Below are 6,869 nucleotides of genomic sequence, written 5' to 3'. Positions count from 1 at the left end.
ATGATCTTACTCCCTGAGTTACACAGAATTTGGTAATAAAGGACAAGGTATGAATTCAATCTAGTTATGGTGTCTTTCAGCCAAGTATATTTCTGAAAATTTCATACTTTGCTAAGCCTTTTTATACTGTACTGCATTTTGAAATTATCTACATATTCCATTTCATGTATAAATATATCATCATCAATGAATGCTGACAATCATTTTATAGTCATCAGATAATTTTGCTCACCAAATTTGATTAGCATTTTTTATCATAGGAGAAAAGCTTTCAACTACTCAGTACGTCCGATGTAAAAAAAATAATAACAAATCTGTTACACAAAAGACTTTTGTGTAGTATTTAAAAACTAATGTGGAGCAAACTGTGATGGGATACCATGAAAACTATTCCCACAGCATAATAAACAAAATTCTTACTTATTTAGAATCCAGAATCATGGACGCATCTGTGTCAAATTAATGATACAAAATAGGCTATGATGATTTCATCACTAATTGATCCATCATCCCATGCTTTTGACAGACAATAAATTGCCCGACTTCATATCTTTCAACGCATTCTCATGCCCCTGGTTGCTCCTTATTGTCAAGGTTGATAAGTTCGGTCACTATGCTAATCTCATCTACTCATTTCCAAAGTTTAAAGCCCTTCTCAAGCTTTAAATTATCAGTAATATAAATAAGACTTGAATATCATCTAACATTCCACTATTAAAAAAGTGTAGCAATCATTGAATATGTTATCAGCCATTAGAATTGAAATTTATCATTTCATCAGCTGTTTTTTTTTTTTTTTTTTTTTTTTGGGGGGGGGCAAACACAGTTTCCAGGTATGTGAATAGCATTTCCATTTATTTGAATGTAGGATAAAAGAGCACTGTCGATTAAATGCCTTGCTCACAGGCATACATGTAGGTACCGTGGCTGGTGATCAAACCCTGGACTGACGGACTAGTCAGGCACCTTATATGCTTTTTACACTAGCAAAAAGTTCCTTAACCCTGTACTATAGGTGGGGCTAAATTTCTTTTTTACATATATCATGTTTGCAAAGTGTATGAGGGATAGTCCGGGATTAAGATGCTCAATTTTATGCCCTCGGGGCAATATAGCCAGCGCTCTTGTCCAATCAGAGATAAGAACTCATGAATGGCTACCACAAGTCAGGGATTACTGAATTATGTTTGATTTAAGCAAGCATTTCTTTAGCCAGGGTTAGCCAGTAAATTTGGCACGTGTGAAAAAGGACATAATTACTAGTAGTACGGAGTTAGCGATAGTACGGTTTAAGGAAATCCAGTGTAAAAAGCATATAAGACCAGTCGGGCACAAGCGCCATTAGAGATATAGGCTTGTCAGTACCAGCAGATGTGGTAGCGATTACCAAACACTTTTATTGTCAGCTGTGATTGATGCTAAGGTTATTTATTGAGTGAGAAATTATTTTTATTTCAAATGACAATCGAATGACATTGAGAGAGGACAAATCTACCATCACAAATGTTTAATTTGATTCAGAAGAGTGCATTCATAATTACTTAAGATACTCTTCGCATGATAAAAGTTGCCAACTTGATTAACAGTACAGACTTGAGGCTTTAAACACATTTTAGCTACTCAAAATCAAAAGGTCTTTTAAATGTTACATGTACATAGAAGATGTAAATCTAGTGATAAACCTCAAGGAAAAATACAACACTATCATTTGGGTTTGAAATAATACAAGACTTAAAACCCAAAAAAGGAATGTTCCGTTCCGGTTTGTAGATTTTCTAGTGATTGCGTTTATACAGTTCATTAGCATCTTGACCACTCTACAGTGTGGATTAGGCACTGCATCTAAGTCAAATAACTGTGACAGTAATGGGCAGTTCCAAGCAAAAGTGGACATTTTCCAAAAATTTATATTGGCTCTATTTCAAATCTGGATCAAATTTTTCTATCAAAAACTCATATGGAATTTCATAAATACAAAAGGGGAACATAAATAGCCACAATTTTTTTTCTTACGCATCTCCTTATAGGAGAATCAAAACCCATACAAGAAATTCCATACATGGGACTACATATATTGTTTTTTACTTAATTTCAATTTAACAGAAAACTATTGCTTGTTTTGTAAAATTCCTTTTGGATAATCTGAAGGCCATCATTTTACATCATATCAAACAAAAAATTTAAAATATAAGTTCATTTTACGTTGCCCGTGAGTGGATATTTCTGATGTCACTCCGTAACCATCACTTCGTAACCGGGTATGGGTTTACGTTTTAAGTCGTAATTAATGAAATAATACACACATTTTTTAATGTAAATCTAATGTAAAATGAATATTGCAGTCTCTTGTTCCTAATTAATGTGCCTGGTTGATTACACAAAAGTATCACACTTTCAAGTCTAAAGACACATAAAGGGAACATTGTGATTAAAACATCCAATTAAAGTTGAATATGAATACCGGTATTATTATTTTGATAATTATTCAAAAACCCAGAAACCAACAACAGAATCAAATGAAATGTGTTGGATAGGTTACAAATAGTGATGTTGTGAATATTTTTCCAACCAAAGGGAAAATTTAACATGGCCACATTAAAAAATTAGCATTTTACAAAAATAAAAAAACATTACTCAATCATTATATCTATGTGATTTCTAAAAGTAAAAATCTAGAGAATCTGTATTTTGTAAAGTAATAGTAAGAAAGTCAATATTTTAGGGTATTTATATTATACACATATTTCCAAATTGTTAAGTGCTTCTCCTAACTTATTTCATTTATTTCCACTCACCTGTTTTATAATCATTAAAAGACAAGTCAATAATTATTCTGGTATTCAGAGGATAAAATACAACCTACATCTACACTACTGCCTCGAAAGGAAACCACATTATTCTTTCACACTATATCACCAGCCAAGCAATACTTCTAGGTGGGTGTTAATATTTGCTTTTGGAAGCTATGATCAAGTGATTTCACCAATACCTTACTCATTCAAATCAACAAAAATCTCATTTCATTGCCAATGTTTCAAGGTCATGCATTATACAAAGTACACTGTACAGTACATGATGCAGAAGGCTGAAACATCTTAGTTAAGTTTAAACTAACTTCATTCAATAAAAGCCAAAACCGTTTCATTTCAGTTGCATCATGACCTTCAGGTATCATTGCTATATTGGTTTTAATGCAATAAAAGTTGTTATCCCATTACATGCATCATGATCCTTTATCATCCTTATGTCGATTAAAAATATCCATTATAAAATAAATCTCATTTTTATACAACATAATTCAAGAACCCATTATGAATAATGGCCATGAGATATTTTGTGTAAATAAAGAAATAATATTTCCAATCCGAATAATCATTCCAATATAATACACAATGATCCAGATATATTTGGTTTAAGAAATCATCAAGCATGCCAATAATCATATTACTTATATACATCTAGCTTTGCAGAATAGGCTTCCTTTATCATTTTTTCAAACTACAGTAAGCAAAAAATTTATGTTTTTAATTTGATTTGAAATTTCTCATTTAATTCAGGAAGGGATTGGGAGGGTGGCAAAATAAGGAAAATGGGACTACATTTCAAATAAGTCCAACAACCGAACATCTTTTCACCTTGTGGAATGAATTCAAATCATCTGAGATTAAAGAATAAATTTGTCAGGATTAACCCTAAAAAGACTGCGGGGGGGGGGGGGCTGATTGAGCCCCCCTTGACTTTTTTCGCAATAAATCTGCAAATTTTTTTGACTATGTCGCTTTTTAAGACTTTAAGACCAAAATTGTGACCCCCGGTGTGCGGTTCCAAAATAACGCAACATTTCGTAAGTCCATGCCTGACCAAAATTGCTCTTATACATGAATTCATGTATAAGACCAATGCAAATAGTGATTTTAGCCAAATTCATAAATGTATTATTATTTTTCCTTTTTACTGATTAAAATCAATTAATTTCATCTTCTTTTTTAAAGTCAAAATAAATTTCCATTGAAAAGACAATAAAAAACAAAAAGTCGAAAAACAAGGAAATGCATAATAATAGAAAACAATAAAATACATCATAAAAATATAAATGTGATGTTGTCACATTTCTTTAAAAGTACACTTGATCAGATTTTTGTAAAGAGTCTGTGAACCAAAAATTAGCGTTATAGGGGCATTATTTAGTTAATTAGAGCAAATATTTGATTTTACGCATAAATTAGCATAATTAGTTAGCAATGAGATTTTTCGCAGAATTTGATCTTACCATTTTGTAGATTATGCCACGCAGCGCATGCCAATTTTTGTCGCGATTGCGAGATCAATGGCAGAGATCATAAGGAGCCCCCCCCCCCTCTCCGTCTTCTTAGGTGTTGGAATAGCCCAGTCTATTTATGGTTAAAAGTATATCCAGAGCTTCACCAGTTTCACTATTAAAGCACAGCTGGTCTGTACTTATTTTGCAACCAAGTAATGTAGAATGCACAAACACTTTCCTGGTCAATGAATGACAATAATATTCTAATGACATCACAATAATTTGCAGAGGTATAATACAAACATTCCTCTATTGACTAACCTTCACGCTAAACTCAATCAGTAAATAGATACACATTTTCTTTGAGTGAATGCAAATTGTAGAGGAAGTAAAGGAACAAATCAATGTTACAAACATTCCTGTGGGTTTGTTATCATAATTGACTACTAGTGTCCAGGGCTGTTGGGGGCTTACAATCAAGAACAAATATTATAATTAAAGGGACTAAATGACCCATTACATAATGTTTTTAAACATCTTTGCAAGGTTTTGATAAGCAATACTCACACATTACATTGCAGAGAGGAATTAGCAAAGGTATACTGAGAACTAGCAGAATCCATAGACACACATGTATTAGCAAGAATGTGCCAATTTGACCAAAAATGGCCCTTTCAATGGTTTAAAATAAATAGCAAAAATTAGACATTCATATTTGTGAAATAAGTGGTAAAATGGCTGTACACAAGAGTGGTAGGAAGTGTAATCACACCTCAAACCATGTATCTTCGTCAATGTGAACTAAGTTGATGAATTCAAGTGTGCTACATGCATGTGCTCTGGTTAATAACGAAAACTGCCCAATACTGATTTGCATTTTCACCCAAATATTTTCTTCCCACTATTCATTTTGTTTCTGCATCCAATAATAATTAAACAAAAAATTGAATTTTGTCTTCTTACTACAGATACACAACCATATAGGCCTAGTCATCTACAATTAATACAATTACTTTGTACTTACATACATTGCTTTTTTATTATTATTATTTATTTCCAACTCCATGTACTTTATATAATAATATAATTATGTTCATGCAATGTGAATTTATTTTGTATATCATATCCAATAAACGCTGAAAATTCTGCAAAATGATGTGACAACAATATCAACACACTTGACATGGTTCCTGTTGACATTTGAATAATCATGACATGTTCATGACTTGTATCACAGAAGTCGACACAATCTCTATGAGAGGAGGCGAAAATAATCCTCTTTCATGAATCCCACAATTCTGCCAATGGCTTAAATTTCTTTTGAACTGCATACAATTGAAATACCAGAATTATTGATGCGAAATAGCAAGAGGGCATTGTGATGTCTCCTTCCATTCAATCTGAGAGCTATTTACTATTAGGAAGGTCACATAACATGGGATGGGCAGGGATGTACAATGTCTGAAAGGTCTTTACAGAACGTTTACTTCATAATTGCTTCTTCTTTGCTGTAAGGCCTGGTGTATTTCAAACTGTTGTGCAGGTTTCTGTACAGTATCTCAATGAATAAAAAGACTAAGAGAAGCTTCTATCATCAATTCAATACCATAAATGCACATAACACTTAAAAAATCATCCTATTCATACTTGCACTGTACTACTTGGAATAATTATAACGTTTCGTAAATGTATGATTATCCTACAACAGTGCACCGATTAGTTCCTATGAGCTTCAGTATTCCGATAGAATGTTTCAAGCATTACAGTTGGGGTGCATTATTCATATTATTTTGCAAAATGCTCATGTAGCTACTCAAAGAATGGAGGACAATGTTTGATTGATAAACCAAAGAAGTAGAAAGAAAAAGTAGAAGTAGAAAAAATGTTAAATAGACAGGTGGTGAAATCATGCATTGTGTTTTCATAGTTACAGTTGCATAGTTTCATGAACCCAATCCTTTCTTCAGCTTCTGTAGACGGATATGAGCTAAACAGTGAACATTAAATTTGCAGAGTTACAGTTGAGATATTCTATACAGATTATGCATGCACTATAATGAGATATTTCAATGACACCAAACAAACTGTTTGCATGGTTTTGAATAACCCAGAAAAATAGGAATAAAAAAAACAATAATAGGATTATCCATCATGATCACTATTTCAACAATGGTGATAAGATAACTGGATAGAAATTGTATACTTTCATTTAACTAAATGTTGCATACATGTAGTATGTGACATTTATCATCCTGACTTCTGATTTTAATATAACCAACATAAAATACAGGGAATGTGCCACATTTTTTCCTTTGGGGAAACCTGTACCATTGAATTACCACACAGCTCTAATCTATGAATTACTATAATTTACAAATTGACAATTCAAATGAAATACACCATTCTTTAATAGATTTTACAGCCCATCTTACACTCAAAACTCAGGGATCCATATATATTAAAGAAGGTAAAAACGTTATGGCAGTCTGCCTCCCACCATATTTTTATACATTCCCTTTCCAAATCTATATCATTCGGGAATTATGTATCCCAGAGTAACACTACATGTATACCCTATTTTCACTTCATACTTCTCAAAAATGCAATC

This window comes from Lytechinus pictus, unplaced genomic scaffold, assembly GCF_037042905.1.
Source record: "Lytechinus pictus isolate F3 Inbred unplaced genomic scaffold, Lp3.0 scaffold_19, whole genome shotgun sequence".
Classification (NCBI taxonomy): Eukaryota; Metazoa; Echinodermata; class Echinoidea; order Temnopleuroida; family Toxopneustidae; genus Lytechinus; species Lytechinus pictus.
Note: the sequence above shows the minus strand (reverse complement) of the source record.